The sequence below is a fragment of the Mercenaria mercenaria genome, chromosome 16, assembly GCF_021730395.1.
Source record: "Mercenaria mercenaria strain notata chromosome 16, MADL_Memer_1, whole genome shotgun sequence".
Taxonomy (NCBI): domain Eukaryota; kingdom Metazoa; phylum Mollusca; class Bivalvia; order Venerida; family Veneridae; genus Mercenaria; species Mercenaria mercenaria.
The window spans coordinates 71,557,982-71,576,101 of NC_069376.1; the positions used below are offsets into that span (position 1 = coordinate 71,557,982).

Below are 18,120 nucleotides of genomic sequence, written 5' to 3' on the forward strand. Positions count from 1 at the left end.
TTTTCAGATAGTAATCAGGGAGTCATTGCTGAGAACAATATATATATAATTTTATAAAGTTTCCAGGTCTCATAGAAATTATAAGGTAAATATAACCATGTCTGTTTTTAATAATGCTCTATATTGATTGTATAATTATTTTCTTGATTTGGAAATAATTAAGAAATGATTTATTTAAATTTTACAAGAATCCAAGATGGCTGCCAATTTCTTCTTTTGTCAATCTGTCTAACAACTGCATCTTTATTCATGTTCTATGCATGTCACTAAATACTGCTTATTGTTCACAGCATTCACAGCAGCACCCACAGAGTGATCCTGTTTGTATGTGTGAAGCCATCAGTCAGTTGTATGTTTGGTATTTGGTCCCACAGACCTTAGTAAGTACTTTTTATTGTTGTTATTCCTTTTTGTACTATTTTTATATACTTGGGTTACAACCTAAACAATAATAGTTGTCAAGATTTGTTTGTCAAGTCACAGACCGCTGCACTGGTCTTAATACAGAATATATTAGAGACCATTTGATTGATATTTTATTATTATATTGTATATGTATATGTGACAGAGCATGAGATTTTGGGTCCAAATGCAATTTTGGTCAAAAATGGGGTTTTGGGCTAATCTGACAGACTGACCCGTTCTGAGTAAAAATCTTCAATTTGACAACAAAAATCAGTCGTTGTCATGGCGATATTACCACTTTTCGGACACCATGTTTTTGTCTAACTGTATCAAAATTGAGGCAGTATATCTTAATAATGACACCATATTTAAATAATATCAAGATAAAATACATGATAAAATAACAAAAGCACATGCAATTAATGGAATGTATTTCTTTTTGTCTCTTTCTTTCATGTAGTATAAAATATTTATGTTCTAAAAATCATTTCTATAGCAACACTGTTGTTTTAACCTCTTTTTAACAGTCTTTTGATGAATCTGGCAATAAATTACATAGAATGTGAAATAAATACACAATTAACTTTTTCTAGTGTGCTAACAGTTTACAGACAACTGTTTTATGACATTCTTTTGAACAAGATACAGAATTTATTTGATATCAAATAGACAACATCCCAAAAACTAGACATTAATCTTATTATTATAGACACCTTATCTATTAAACAGTAAGAAAGAATATCAGGCAAGAAAATATAATTATTAGACTGTTATTATCAACTGTGAGTTTGCTAAAATTCAAAAGACTTAGATTACGATCAGTGAATCATTACCATGACAACGATGTGGTATTTTCTTACAAGAATACAACATTACCATGGCACAATGTGGTATTTTCTTACAAAAATACTAACATTTTGGCAATTTCTTTGTAATAAATTGAATATTGGAAGTGTTTTTCCATATATTTACATCAAAAGCTGTCTGTTTTCTTATTTAAAAGTAAGAGAGTAGACATCATTCCGTGAAAATTAATGTAATATGGTTTGAGAAATACATAATTTTCAGAAACATCTCTCTCAGTTACAACTATTGCCATTTTAAGGCAGGCTTGTGTAATAACATAGTGCTTTGTTGATGCAATTATTACATATGAAAATATATTCACTAACAATAATACAGCTTAACATATATACATATAAACAAGAAAGATGTTGTTTACATATGATGATATCCAAAATAATTCAAAAGTTAAATTAATGTTACCATGGCAACAATACACATTTTCTTAAAATAGTAGTTTTTTTGTAAATTTTCCAGAAAGAATCAGAACATTCATTTAGCATCTGTTCAGTATACATTTGTTTTACACCACAAATGGTCAATTATGATCATTATAAAAAAACAAACATCATTTTATGTAATATAACTTGTCTTTCAGAACTACATATTTCCTGATATGCCTACCTGCATTACAGCTCTGCCATTTTATGACAGATTTGTGTTATGACATGTTTTGTTGATGGATACACATAAAAGATATTTCTTGCAGAACATAGTCCGATTAGCAGAATATAAAGAAGACACATGCTGTCTACATAATCAAACAAATCTAAATTTAAGTCAAATTTGTGTTACCATGGCAACACACAATGTTTTGCAAAAAATAGCTATTTCTGCAAAGGTCATGTCATGTAAAAATATCTTTAACACAATTAACCATGGACTAACATGATTAATTCTTGAAATAAAATATATTATATTCACAGTAACAAATATGTTCTGCTATATTGGTAGTTTTCTGCCATTTCTGGAAAAATCCTTCCTGCACTCCACTGGCAAGGCAGTTTTTTATTGTAAAAATGTTTCCTCCAAAGGTTGTGCTTTAATGTCACAAATGTTGTAGTTTGAAACAACTAGGATCATTCAACAGACATGTCTTAGTTTTTCATGCATGCAGTTTTGGAAGATTTATGTTAAATTCTGTATTGTTAGAACAATTAAGATAGTGCTTCTCAAACCAACTTCAAGCTGTCCATGACATCAAAACACTACTTTTACCCAATATTTCTCACAACTGACTAAGTTTTACTTTTTCTTTAAACAAATTTGAATTTGAACTAGAATTTTTAACTTTTTCAGTCATGAGGGCAGAAAACATGACATTATTTGTGCAAATGGAGTTATTTGCTCATATCAGTATTTGTGACATGCACTCTATTCCACAGCATGATTTCAGCTGATGATCAGTAGAACATATAATTCCTTCTGTTTCATTCCATTACATATCATAAGTCTTTCATCTCTGCAAAACAAAAACTCATCAACATTAGAACTTCATTTAATAAGATAGTATAAGGTTACAGAATAAAGACTGTAAAGCATCTTTTTAAGCTTAAGAGAGTCTTTTTGTTAAAAGCTGACTGAAAGCAGATGTTGATAAGTATAAACTCATCTAAGAATCTACAGCATTCATGCAAGAAAAAGTAGCTTTTCAAGAATACATAAACTAGCTAAGATTCCTACAGACTAGACATACAATTCATGCAATCAAACTTAATGTAAACACAAATACTGTAAAAATAATTTTGAAAATATGAAAAAATACATACATGATATATTCAATTATGTATGTCGTTACTTATTCACTTCTTAATATATTACACATATTTGTTGAATGGGTCTATAATCAAATCATTCTCTTAAAATGTTATGAATGAAATAGATCATTTATGTTTATGCTACTTTAATGTCTTATCTTCTTAGAATAGCTGATAGTAAGTGTAAAAAGTATGAAGAAATTTACAAACCCCCATAAAGCCAGCTTGTTGTGTATAGACCTTCCTGGAAAAATCATTTCACTGTTTAAGGTCATTGCATCAAGCCAAACAATCCTCAGTGGTTGATCTGTAAAATGAAAAAAAATACTGAAAAAGGCTGAACTGTGAGATAAAAATGCCCTGGGCAGTTAGCTCAGTACTTATTTAGCACAAAGACTTCTATAAAAAGAGTAATAGGTTTGAATTCCTGGCAAGGCTTTCAAAACAGACTGTATCTAAAGTTTATTTATTTTACTAAGTGGTTTTTAGTCACTTGCCAAGAACAGTACAAAATGGTGAGGAATCCAGAAATAATGGCCAAGTGAACAGTATGCAAATTTAACATGAAAAGCTTTGGAAAAAAACTGTCTCTTCCAAGTAAAAACAATATTTATGCCTTGTAGAAGTTTTATGTATGGACTGATTTGACATTACATGTAAGAAATTAGTGGTTGAAGCTGACAATAGATGTTTTCAACTATTCTTATCAGTCACTTTCATGGCATGGCTATATTTATAAAATGATCAGGGCTTTAACTTTAATATGTAACTAAACATTATGACTGACTGTTGTAATTTTGTCTGGCACCAGAGTCACAAGGTCTTCATGTAATTGTCTTGCAAACTGATTCTACTGAATACTTCTTGTAATTGTCTTGCATACAGATTCTACTGAGTAAGAGTCAAAACCGTTTAAAAAAAAGTTGAATTCATGGCAGATTCAGTAAATAAAATATAGTCTACAATATATTGACACTTGTAAAATGAAACGTGAACTGCGCTAAATCTACCTCGAATCTGCCATTAGTGTCAAATCCGGGCTATTTTTGAAAAGATATCGGACAAAACTGTCGATATGAACTCAAATAAATTTTAACACTACATATCGCCTTAAATACTTACTTACCTTGAGATTCACTAACTGTCATTCTTTATACATCGAAATAAATCATCAAATAATTGTTTTTGGTAGTTTCATTTTCTCCGCGACCTTCGATGTTACAATGGCGTGTCGATTCAAAGGGCGATAAATTATCAATCATTTAAATTTTTAAAGAAACGGAATTGCAAAACACGGAAATGTTTATAAATGTCACTTCATTTTTTCTTGTGGCAAGGTAGAGTATTATTGAAAACAAGAAATGCATTAATTGCCGCGAACACGTTGTAACGTCCACCATTTTTTTTGTGACGTAACTTTAATTGATGTTTTCTCAAATGACGTAACGCCGAATTTGGACCCAAAATGTCATGGTGCGTCACATATGTTGTAATGTATGTTTATAATGAGTATGATATATATCCATCATTGGCAAGGTATTAAGGACTTTTTATATTTATAATTGCAGTGCCATTGTTTTGTCGACTTGGCGATTCTATCCCTCAATTCTGTTGACGTAATTGTATACAGAGTAAAGAATCATCACATAGAGACGAACAGAGTTATTTATCATTAACACCCCTAAACTGACAAAAGTTACAAATACATCAATAAAAGCGAAACATATTCATTCTTCGATCATGTCTATGATGAAAAATAACCCATAATAAAGTGATACCTTGATAAAAGATAAGTGTGATAAAAGATTCTGTCAAGGGATGTTATACATCTGGAACAGCAATTGGCAGCAGTACAATGTTTCAGCATCTGCATATAAATTATCGAATATCAGTAACAATAAATGCAAGCAGATACATTTATTATGTTTGCATCAAACGTTCCGATAATGAGGTTTTAAGATACTTCGTCAAAAATACAGGTGTGTATATGTTTCATCTTCTTCGTACCTCACCAAGAAAAAGTAAATCATCAAATTACAACTCAAATAACTATGAATAACTCTCTCAGTCTTCTAAAAGTCATTTTAGAGACATTCTCTATTTGTCTTAATTCAATATTTAAAAAAAATCTATTTATAAAAGTTTACACTAGTAATCCCTATACTTTCATACAATTCAGTTGATATATTTATTTTACTTACGCTAACAGTCGCTTTAAATACATTCAAATTTTATAAAAGTAAATTTCTGGATATTTTTACACTCTTTTACACCATTTTCTCTGCATATATTTTACTGTTTATATGGAAGTGTACATCAAATTTATGCATTTAGCAGCTACACGTGGTACAAATGTGGGGGAGAGGGGTTAAAAAGAATCTTGTCTTGAGATTTCTATTGAATCAAGGATGGAGGAAAACATTATTCTCCTAACAAGACTTGTTTGATATATAAAGAAACGCGCGCTAAACATACGGCATTGGAAGCAAACATGTACACTGGAAGCAAACATAAAATTAAAAAGTACCCGTTTGTAACCTTCTAGAGCTTTACTCAAACAACTTATAATGTGTTATCATTGACAATTTGATAGACAAACTATTTGCAGAAGTTTCTCTTTGACGTTCCGCACTTGCTGTATGGGTATGATGCAATCAAAATCATATATGACAGTTTTTTTATATATCTTTTCTCCTGTCTGTGTTTGTCTTCTGCGTAAGTATGCGTCCTGGCATGCATAAGTGCATGTGTGTGTGCTTGAGATTTTACATGCACCTATTTCCTTTCATTCTCTGCTTTAATTGTTATGCATTATTACTTTTTATTGCTAATACTCATGGAAAACAGCAATTTATGGGTTTTTTTTTAAGCATAATAGCTAACGCAATTGATGGATTTATAAGAAGTCTCAATATGATTAAAACCCCTGCTGCTAGCTTTTTGATGAGGGAAATTCAAAACATTGAAGAGTTCCATGCTTGTAGGTTGGGCACTCGGTAACTTTTTGCTATTTTGTGGAAGAAATAAACAAAAAAAAAAAAAAGAGATGGCTAGGCCGACATTCCATTTATATCCTGTAGTTCAGAAGGGCCTATTAGATTGAAAAATGTAAAAAATGAACATTGTTCTTGCAACGGAATCATTGTAGGCTGTCCAAAAAGTGCAAAAATTGGTTATTTTGGCGTGTGTTTTCATGGATGGGGTACAACTTTCGTTTTGATTACTTTCTGTATCTTGTATGAGAGTTCTGATTTTGTCATTAATTAAAAGCACAAAGCATGCAAACAATTTATAAAATGTGCACATAAGGGAAGTGCAGTACCACGACTCGCTACATATAAGCCTAACCGCGCCATAAATCCAATAAGCAATCGGAAAACATACTTTCGATTTGAAATAGGCAGAAGGTTTTTGTTTATTTGTTGGTTATATTATTGAACCTATTCATGACTATTTGGTCAGATCCGATGCAATGGGTCATATTTTCAGTAAATATGAACTACAAACTCTGGTTTTCATATTATACTCGTGCGGGCGTTAGTAGTGGAACTTCAAAATTACTGCAGGATCTCATATTGTGTGACGAACGGTGTGTCAAACCGGTAGGGGACTAATATTCATATTTAATCAGAAAGTGACGATATTTTACCTAAACCACTGTGTCAGGATACGAGTTATATGACCCAGGGAACTGCCTACGCCTTTAGTATCTTGAACAATGAAATGGGTCCAATCGCTAAGGTGACTATGTCTTAGACTAGATGACAAACGATATAGAATGTCCTTTGTTAAAATGTATAGCTGGTGAGACTAAATATCTCATACATATATTTTCCTCTGGTTACCTTGCCTAAATGATTCGTACACCAATGATTCTTGAATTATGAGCTAGACAATTTCAGGGATCAGGCAAATCACTAAATGTTTCAAACTAACAATCTCCAGTTGATATTAATTAGTTCAAACTCTTATAGGCTGGAGACGGTATACTTGAATGGTCTTTTTTAGTTGAAGTTCCCGTCAGACAATGTCTTTGAATCAACAACATGCGAGTCCTATCGCATAGATGCTCGGCCTCTGTCCTCTTAATGGAAGTTGCAACGCTATATGATGGCCCTGACTCCTTGATGCTCAGCGCCTATATGCTATCATATGTAGCATTCAACTACCATAATATATTATAGGTATATTCCCGATGCCTTGGCTGTACTTCGCCAATAACTCTGAACCGTCTCTAAGCTTGAACTCTCCTACTGTCTCAGTAGATTACCAAACTCTGGGTCTCTGTCTCAGCTTTCCTATGCTCAGCCTATATTTGCTATTGTTTATAGCATTCAACTACCCTTAAGGCAAAACTCCAATGAGCTGGCCCTATAGCTCAAAACCTTCTTGAAATTCTACAACTTCGTTTAGTCTATGAACTTCAAACGTCTTCTTTTTAATAATATATCCGCCCTGGCAGAGAAGTTGCAATGACTTCCTTATCAAGGTACTGGGATAAATTATTAGTTGAATCCCCGATGTGTCTTCTTCTATAGCTGGATACAGCTCTGTCATCCATCTACCTTTTTATACTTTAGCAGACGAAAGCTTTGATTGGTGCTATTTATAGAACTTGTATCTGATTAGTTCAAATTTATACATAGGGTTTTACAACGAGTACTTGCTCTAACAAATATCTGGTTCCCTTTAACTATTGTTTAATACATGTTTGATTCTGGGATCCAGCTATCAACATAATGAACCCAAATCAACCACAAATGACCCAAGCCATATCATTAACAGCAAATCATCAGTCGTTATGTAGCAATTATAGCCTGAAGAGGGAGTCAAGCACTATCTGTGCTTATGTGTAATATTATCAATATGTTAAACATACAAATTATTCTGACACACTGATTGACACTGGAGTGTTTTCAAAGTAATACTGATAACTATTTTACATATATGGCATTCATTGTCAACGAGTTTAAGATTAATTTGTTGTTACAAGTGGGTATTTGAACCAAATATTTTAAGAAATAAAAGAAGAATTCTTACGTAGAAATTTATTTTAAACAGAAAGACACTAACACAAAGTCATTACCATGAGTTTACTACCATGTTTGCCTCTCGAGTTTTTTCTCTCTTGGGCTTTCAATTTTTTAGATTTAAACGTATCTTTCGTGCTCGAATGGTGCTGACTATATGTGTAATGAAAAAACTATTCTAAAATAATATATTATGCAAAGTTATTTTTAATATAAAAAACAAGTGGACATATATGTCTTTCAATACAACATTATATTTCTGCATTAAAATAATAGTGAGCACTAGAATTCAGTTTAAAGGACATAGACATACATTGTGCAAAATAAGCCAGTGGTACTGTCGGGCTTAAAATATTTTAAAGTCGAAGTTCTGAATAGAATATACACTCAATTTTATCTATATTTTGGTCACAATTGAAAGAATTTAAGCTCTACATTGTTATAACAATCTGATGGGGGATCCGTTTTTGTTCTTCTAATCTTTACTCATGAAAGGAATGTTCAATTTCTTTTGCTTTGTACTTTCAAGAATGACTTGAAATGCGATCATTTTATAAATATGTTCAAAAACTGTCCACCAATACTGGATGTTACAAGATGGCACTTTAATGGGATATTCTATGTCTTATTTCTATTCAACCATATCCGTACATAACTTTTCTATGATCTTAGTGAAATATTTAAATATATACTATCTTTCACTTTCAAACAGGGGTCACAAATAAATGTAGTTACTATTATTGATACGGTTTAACAAGAAACCAGAAAATCTTTAAACATGCACATTGACAGAACTGATAATTAAAGCAATTACAAAAGCAAGTAAACTGCATTAATAAAAAAAGTTGTTATAGTTATATGGTAAATTCTATAATACAACATAATTGATACAGGTTATTCCGCAAATGTCACATAAAACAAATGCAAAAAAAACACAAAGAAAAGGTAAAAAAAGTGAAAAAATTAAAAAATTCAAATGCAACTACATGTTCTATACAAAATCAAACCAAGCCAAAAGTTTTATTTTATGAAATACACAGTGGGAGAATGAAGATAATTTCTAAGTAGTGATACTTTCATTGGAACAACAATATCTTAATAAGATATTGAATTGTAAACATGTTTCATTGAGCTGAAAGTCAAGAAATTCTTTATGACTTTGTAAGTTCATACAGAGCCCAAACAAGTCTTGATCTCGCAAGTAGTGACGTCAACTCCAATTCTCGCTTTATGCATTTATACATCCGTTCAGGTGCTTCGACATGCATCTTTGCCAAGAGGGAGACTTCTTCGCCTGTGATGTCGTCTATACCTTGGCTAAAGACGAACGTTTACATTTGAAACATTGAATAATAATCCTACAAACCTATTGCAAGATGAACTGATAAAAAGTAATATTAGCATTTTACGTTTCTTTGAAGGTTTAATACTGATTATGTAAAGCAATGAACTAATAAAACACGACTTTTCGGGTGTTTCGGCCCTAATCGCGAAAACAAATTATTGAAGACTCAAATAATTGTCATTCTGGAAAAAAGTAAATGTCTATATTATTTAATTGTCGTTATGCTGTTATTGCAGAGCATTAGATTGTGTAATCAAAACACATCCGTATGTTCATAATGTTTTGTAATCTATTGTCAAATAAGAACAACACATGATATAGTTTTTCTTGGTGTACTCAATGGATGTGAATATGTTTTCAGACGTATAAAGACGAAACAAACAAGCTGAGGGGCAAAATACGGGCATCGCTGTGCATCTTTCAGTTACAAGATTATGACTGATGAGTTACATGTATAATCCGTTAACTGTAATAAACTTATTTCTGTAAATGATACTTTGTCAACCAGTTGCTGACGTCAGCCTCGGTCCATTGCCGTGTTAGACGTATATTCTCCAACACGTTTACGTTCTCCGATTCCTGATTGTAGTTGCTTTGGGGGTATAGATTTCTTCACGTTGAGTCGGTAGAAATGTTTCATTTACCTTCAAATATTAAAAACATATTCCCATACGGTGTTATAACAAATATGGCTCGTAATCTTAATAGCAACGTTTTTTTTATAGTTTTATGTTACAATGCCAGTGTTGTTCTATATCAATCAATTAAATTCAGCTTTCAGTAATATGTCTCATTATTGTATATGTTGTTCTTTACGATGTAAACAGTATTTCCTACTATGGACTTTCAAATAGATAAAACATAATTATTGAGCACTTCGGGATAGATTATTATTAATGGCCTTACAAAGCAAGTGCTCATAGCCATTTTATAATTCTTTCCTAGTTTATATTGTTGTCTGTAAAGTCTAAGCGCTTTTGTAAATGGAGAAGATAACAACTACCCATTGATTCATGCACGAAACAGATAATGTATGCAAAAACTTCGTCTGTTTAGTTTGAATAAATTACCAAATTATCAAATACATTTGTAACTTATAAAGATCATAGTTTTGCAGTGAAAGCTAAGTGAATATTAACGGAAGGTATATTTACGCGAAGGACTGGATCTTGCAAAGTATTTCCTAAGCTTTGAACGGTATTAGTTAAATAATGCAATTTAAATGTGCATAAACGTGTATTCTATCTATTCTAATACCAGTTTTACCACATTTCCATTTATTTGCTATTGAATCTTTTATAGTATTATTTTGTTATTATCATATAAACGTATAAGCAAAAATGATCGCATTAAAGACAGGGACGACAATGTCAACAACAATTTACTATAGAATGTATTAACAAAATTTTCCAAACTTTTTTTGTTATTAAAGAATATAATTATACCTTTAGTGACAGTGCTTTAGGTGTTTTTAAAGACGTCTTTTCTAGTGTACCTCTGATTTCCCTAAAGAAATCCTTTACTTTGTCATTGAAGTCGTATTTCCCGGAGAAGTCTAGGAAGTACTTTTCCCCAATCAAAATGCCTAGCCAGCCATCTTGTTTATATCCTTGTTCCATCTTCAGGGGTATGATTGGCTTTCGTTGATGATAAGCATAATCTGCCTCTACAGGAAGACAACACAGTATATAAACAAATATACAAATTGCACAAGAGTGATTAGTTTCGTGAAGATGATTGTCACATAAAGTAAAATATTTACATTACAGTCTATTGGTAATAAGTCATTCGTATTCAGTTGGCTCAAAGCTAATACTGTTTCACGGGTATGGAAATGTTGACCTTGAATTCAGACTTGGAAATAACATCTAAAAATTGGTTTTAAGTACGATCATTTTAATGTATTTGACAAATTGTAAAATACGTTTGTAATTAAAGACAAGATAAAGATCCAATAGATATCTAAAAATGCCGTGAATGAAACGAAACCCCACAGCAGTATATGTATGGATATGTAACTTACTGGCATACACAAGACCATTCACTATAATAGACAAAACAATATGACAACAAAGACGGTTAAAGGATAATCAAAGCGGGCACTGCCTCAAGTATCGATATGTCTTGTTGCAGAAGAAATGTCTCTAAATTATTAAATATTAAAACCAAACCTGAATACGATTTTAAAACTTATTAAACAGAAGCCGCAATTTACAACCGAAGAGTTTATTGGTATTAAACCGATTACGTTTAATGAATTCTTTTAAAAGACTATACACTCATGAAAATATTATTAATTCAGGAGTATAAATCACATAAGATGTTACACATGGTAATTCCCTATTTAAATCAGGAAATTTCTAATACTAAAATATTTGTTATCATCTGTTGTATATGGATGATACCATTATAATTATGTAAAAAAATTAAACTTTCAACATTGACTGCAAGTACAAGGATACATTTTTTCTCTGTCGCCATACAACACTGACATGCTGTTGTTGGGCAGTAGGGAGATCCTTTAGGAGGATACCATGAAACGAAGCGAAACGTTATTTTGTCATATTTTAAATAGTTTCGTAAGCGCTCATAATTTTGATTGTTGGCATTACCTATCACACATTCCTTGCAAGACCATCCTTCATATGTGCGATCTTCTCTACTTAGCCTGTCGGTCATCACGTCCAGAAGGTGAGACACACAACGGATGTCCGCTTTAATGATGTCGCATTCTTTTTCGTTCACGATGTTTGCAAGAGTGGCTAGACAAGGTATCTTTACAATATCTTTGTGAGACTTCAAATACGGCAACAGAACGTTTATAAACCCTAGCTTTCGTAAACGTTCGTCGTTCGCACCTCTCATTGAAACATGGTAAACAATCCCATGACACATGAAAACAATATCTTCAACAATACCCTGTAGATTGCAAAAACGTAAAACTTCTTAATGATTTAAAACGGTTAGTCCTTGATGTTTTAGAAAATTAGTTTTCATCTTAATTGTATTTAGTGTGTGGATTACTCGTCTTTTACAGTTTTGAATAAACCGCCTATGTAATCTAGGTGGATCACCTTTACTTTCTTCTTTATTCCCGATATATCATCTGTCTTTGTATGGAATATGTTAGTTTTCCTAACAAAACCGTAAACAGATCTTTTGATAGCATGGATCGCAATAAAACGTACTAAAGGGATATACTTAATGTAATTTAGTCTGTTTACAACCGGTAACTCTATATAAAGCGACTTTAAGACTTTCTTTCTGAAAAATCCATGTAGAAAATACCTAGAGGCTCTGGATTCTATAAAACATATGTTTCATATACTCATGTATTTACTTATATTAAAGACAGTACAGTCAAACCTGTATTACGCAGTCAGTAGTGGGAATAAAACCATCAGGCTGCTTAAGTTTAAATTACAACAAAAGCCAGTTTGGGAAGGTTATTGACTTGCTGCTTAATGCAAATGGTTGCTTAATCAATAGAAAACAGAATAATGTATCTGCAAGAGACAGATCCTTTTATTTTTAGACAAAATATTAATTATTGTTATACATGTTCTTCTGTGCAAAGGTACATAAATATATATATACAGTTGTAGAGAACGCATCAGAGGAACTATGATGGCTTGACATTGAAGTGATAATAAATAGTTTAAAGATATACTGACAATTCCTTCTCGATGTGAGATTTTGCACAAACCTCTAAGACTATCTTGCATGTTTCCAGAACTGTGGTCTTTGCGACTTCATTAGCCATTGTGTTCGAATCATCTGAGTAACGAAAGATTACAGACAGACACATCAAAAACATGCGACTCTCCTCTCCAATATTCTAAGGTTTAATATCATCATCTCGATATTTTTTCACAATGTGTTTTTAATGATTACCATTCAAAACCTGTTACTGAAGGAGCTCTTATCCTGTTGTAAGGGCCCGTTTTAGCTTATATCTTGTTGGTATATTAATATACTTGTTGCGATTTAATCTCCTTTTGGGTCCTTTCAGTTTTGCACATGGAAGAAGAAGGTCGTTTGCAAATAGATGCCGGGGTTGATTTTGCTTCTTATCGAAGGAATCCTCGATTGTTTATACTTGCTGATGTTTAATATATGGACTTAATTATTCTATGCGCATTTAGATATTGTGAGAGAATACTTAAATAGTATTTTGAGATTTTTGTTGAGTGATTTAAATCTATAAGTTATGCAGTTTATATAGCAGGGAGGTAGGCTGGTATTATTTGTTTATTTTTAATATAGTTTGTATTTATTGTACGGATATATCTGTGTAATTACCGAAGGACTGAAACATTAAATTGATTAATAGCTTTTCTATTATACTTTGCAGTTATCATAATGACTGTTTGTTTTGTGACCTGCTACAATTTAATCCTGGAGTATTGAAGTGCTTATTTTTGTGTTACTGGAAGGTGTACACTTGAACGAGAGGTAAAAGACCAGGTCGATATTCGAAGGTAATATGAATTATTAAATTGGTAATATGTCTTGCAAATTTATGAAGGTAATTATGTGGTTTCCCACGCGAATTTTGATAACAATGCATTCCTTTGTAATGCAGGGTTAAAAATAGACATGTGTAAACATCCGTGCTAGCAGTGTAGCAGACGATTTCTGTATACAAGTGGCGAGTTATTCATGTAGTCTGTTACACTATATGTAGTATAAACACGTGGAAGAGTCTATTATTCATTATAAAAACAGAGGGTTTAAGCAACTTTATCAGACTTAATCTCGCTGAAAAGTATTTTCTTCTAAAATGAAGTAATTATACTTCCATTTCACATATATATTATGCAAAGTTAAATTTTCATGAGCACGGATCAAGTAATTAAGTGCGCATGTGTGAGTGAAATAAGTAGGTTCACTTTTCAATATACCACCGTTTCTTGCAGTATGTTTATTTTTAGTCCTGTTGGCTAATGTATATGGTTTGTATAGAAGAATATTGTTAATAATACAATCAAATGAATGAATATAAAGCAAGTTGGCTTCCTACAAAAAAAAGGAGTTATAACTAATTGTCATTTGTAGAAGGATGACTGTTTTTCAGATCTTAATCTATAGTTAGCCTTTCAGATCTTAATCTATAATTAGCCCAATTGCTAATGTCTGATTGTATCAGCCCGTATTGGCTTAGAAAAGCGGGTGCCATCCTTATCCTTTATATTGGATTGTAACTGGATTTTGAATTTATTATTACTACTTAAGGATGAACTCTTTTAAGCCCATTTGGCTATGTTCGATCGTTTCTAATAAAAAAGATAAAGCTAAGAAAGTTGCTATTATCTCCATTGTGTTGGATGGTATTTGATTTTGAATTTATGATTAACGTATATTGACTGTGTTTCGCCCATTTGGCTATGTTCGATCGTTCCTAATAAAAAAAAGAGAAAGTTTAGAAAGTTGCTATTATCTCCATTGTGTTGGATGGTATTTGATTTTGAATTTATGATTAATGTATATTGACTGTGTTTCGCCCATTTGGCTATGTTCGATCGTTTCTAATAAAAAAAGAGAAAGTTAAGAAAGTTGCTATTACCTCCGTTGTGTTGGGTGAATTTATGATTAAATGTGTATTGACTGTGTTTCGCTCATTTGGCTATGTTCGATCATTTCTAATAAAAAAGAGAAAATTAAGAAAGTTGCTATTATCTCCATTGTGTTGGGTGAATTTATGATTAAATGTGTATTGACTGTGTTTCGCTCATTTGGCTATGTTCGATCATTTCTAATATTAAAAAAAGAGAAAATTAAGAAAGTTGCTATTATCTCCATTGTGTTGGATGGTTCTTGATTTTGAATCTATGATTAATGTATGTTGACTGTGTTTTGCCCATTTGGCTATGTCCGATCATTTATAATAAAAAAAAAGAGAAAGTTAAGAAAGTTGCTACTATCTCCATTGTATTGGATGGTACATGATTTTGAATTGATGAATAATATATATTGGCTGTGTTTCGCCCGTTTGGCATTTCAAAAAAAAAAAAAAAAAAAATGGTTGCCGGTTTTATCCATTGTGTTGGATGGTATGGATGGTAACTGGATTTTGAATTTATGATTAATGTATATTGATACACTCTGTTTAGCACATTTGGCCGTGTTCGATCATTTCAAAAAAAAAAAAAAAGAATAGGATGCCCATTAATTCCATTGTGTTGGATGGTAACAAAATTTTTGAATTTATGATTATTGTACACTGAGTGTTCAGCCCATTTGGCTATGTTCGATCATTAAAAAAAAAAAAAAAAAAAAAAAAAAAAAAAGAATACAAAAGATAGGTTGCCCATTATAACCATTGTGTTGGATGGTAACCAGATTTTGAATTTATGACTATTGTACATTGATGAACTATGTTGTTTAGCCCATTTGGCTATGTTCGATCATTTAAAAACAAATAAAAACAAATAGTGTGCCGATTATATACCTTGTGTTGGATGGTAACCAGATATTGAATTTATGATTATTGTACATTGATGAACTGTGTTTAGCCCATTTGGCTATGTTCGATCATTAAATAAAAAAACAAAACAAAACAGGTTGCCGATTATATCCATTTTGTCGGATGGTAACCGGATTTTTGAATCTATGGTTAATGTACATTGATGAACTGTGTTTAGCCCATTTGGCTATGTTCAATCATTTTTTAAAAAGGTTGCGGATTATATGTATTGTGTTGGATGGTAACCGGTTTTTTTTTTGTTTTTTTTTTTGTTTTTTTTTTTAATTTATGATTAATGTTTATTGATGAACTTAATTTTAGCCCATTTGGCTATGCTCAGTCATTTGAAAAATAAAAAATAGGTTGCCGATTATATCCATTGTGTTGGATGGTAACCGGATTTTGAATGTGTAGTTAATATGCATTGATGAACTGTGTTTAGCCCATTTGGCTATGTTCGAAAACAAAAAGGTTGCCGATTATATTCATTGTGTTGGATGGTAACCGGATTTTGAATTTATGATTAATGTATATTGATGAACTGTGTTTAGCCCATTTGGCTATGTTCAATCATTTATAGAAGAGTAGGTTGCCGATTATATCCATTGTATTTGATGGTAACCGGATTTTGCATTTAACATTAATGTATATTGATGAATTGTGTTTAGCCTATTTGACTCTGGTTTATCATTAACCGGATGGTTGCCGATTATATACTTTGTGTTGGATGGTAACCGGATGGTTGCCGAGTATATACTTTGTGTTGGGATGGTAACCGGATTTTTTTTAATTTAATTTATGATTAATGTATATAATTGAACTGTTTTTGCCCATTTGGCTATGTTCTATCATAAAAAAAGAGTTGCTCATTATATTTACTGTGTTGGATGGTAATTAAATTTTGAATTCATGACTAATTTATATTGATGAACTTATTTTAGCCCATTTGTTAAATGATTGACCATTTCAGTCCTATTGACTGATTGCCCAATTTAGACATTGTGTATGCTGGTGACATGATTTCGAATTGATGTGCTGCCAAATTGCAAATTTGTCATATTTTCCTTTCTATCTCAAAGTTTATCCCGGGCTAGCGACAAATTAACATATATTAATATACTTTATGCCAAATTGTCAAGTTTACAATTAAATATTTCTAGATAATGTCAAGATCAACACGTCAAAAACTTAAGGAGTTCCGCAACACAGTCCAGATGGTACATCCACACCGCAACGCCACCCAGCCGTTTCAGCCCCGCAACCGGTGAATCTGAACCCGCAACAACTTGTGGTTGTGGTGTGCCTTGTTGCAGAACACCATTGTCCCGTGTTTACGCAGCGAAGGAGCATTTTGGCTGATGATTCGCTGCACTCTCAGGCAGTGTTGAACAAAATGGTGAGTTGGTTCCGATGTAGAGCATTTATAACGACTTGGGTGACCACGTTTCAGCAAATGTAAAACTTACGATGGTTAATGGCGAATTCATAGAGTAAACAGTATTGTTACGATCAGATCACACTAATAACAGTCAAGGTCAGAGTTTTCTTGTTACTGAAACAGACTGATATCTAACATTTCAATCAAAGGCTCCTGCCAAAAAGATAGATTCATTGCCGGTCCTTAATGTACATAAGTATCTATATATACCATGCGCAAGAAAATGTTATGACTTTAGTTTTCAAGGTATTTGTACCAAATTTGTTTGTGTATACGAACATAGATGTACGCGTTGTCATGGGAAGCACTCTAGGAAGTATTAATTTTTTCAGAATCACGTAGCTACCAATCAGTATCGTTCTAGGTACTCGTCACTTGGACCTCGTGGAAACTTCAGATAGCCAAAAACGGCATCTCAAAGAGGGTCACTTAAACCTCCATTCCCTCATCAAAACCCTTATTGACTAAGCAGTATTACAAGTCTATCTTTCTTTATATCCAAAATAATAAGTGGCAGCTGAATGTTTAGAGGGTTCTAACAAAGGGTTTCGATTACAAAACCAGCGCCCTAGAGTCCAAACTTCGTGTCAAACTTTAATTTCCGTTAGGCAAAACTCTGCTGTTGCTAATGAGAAAGTTATGCAGGAAGAGCAGTTAAGCAGATTTGCGGTTCCTTTTCAAGAAATTCTTGTTCCAAATTTCAGGCAATCCGCGATCAGTCTTGTGGCCAAAAAAGATGGTAGCTCGAGGATTATACACCATCTTTCCTTCCCGCAGAGTTAAAGTTTGAATGTTTATTGATACGGCATCTTCCTCAGTTCAGTACACTTCTTTAG

The 18,120-nt window shown here is 32.4% G+C and overlaps 1 long non-coding RNA gene across 1 annotated transcript; it reads left to right on the forward strand.

Moving 5' to 3' along the window:
• The first annotated feature begins 213 nt into the window (after positions 1-213).
• Positions 214-4,656, forward strand: LOC128549242 (uncharacterized). Its single transcript, XR_008367537.1, has 2 exons — positions 214-380; positions 4,574-4,656. It is a non-coding gene; the product is annotated as an uncharacterized LOC128549242 (long non-coding RNA).
• The last annotated feature ends 13,464 nt before the right edge of the window (positions 4,657-18,120 follow it).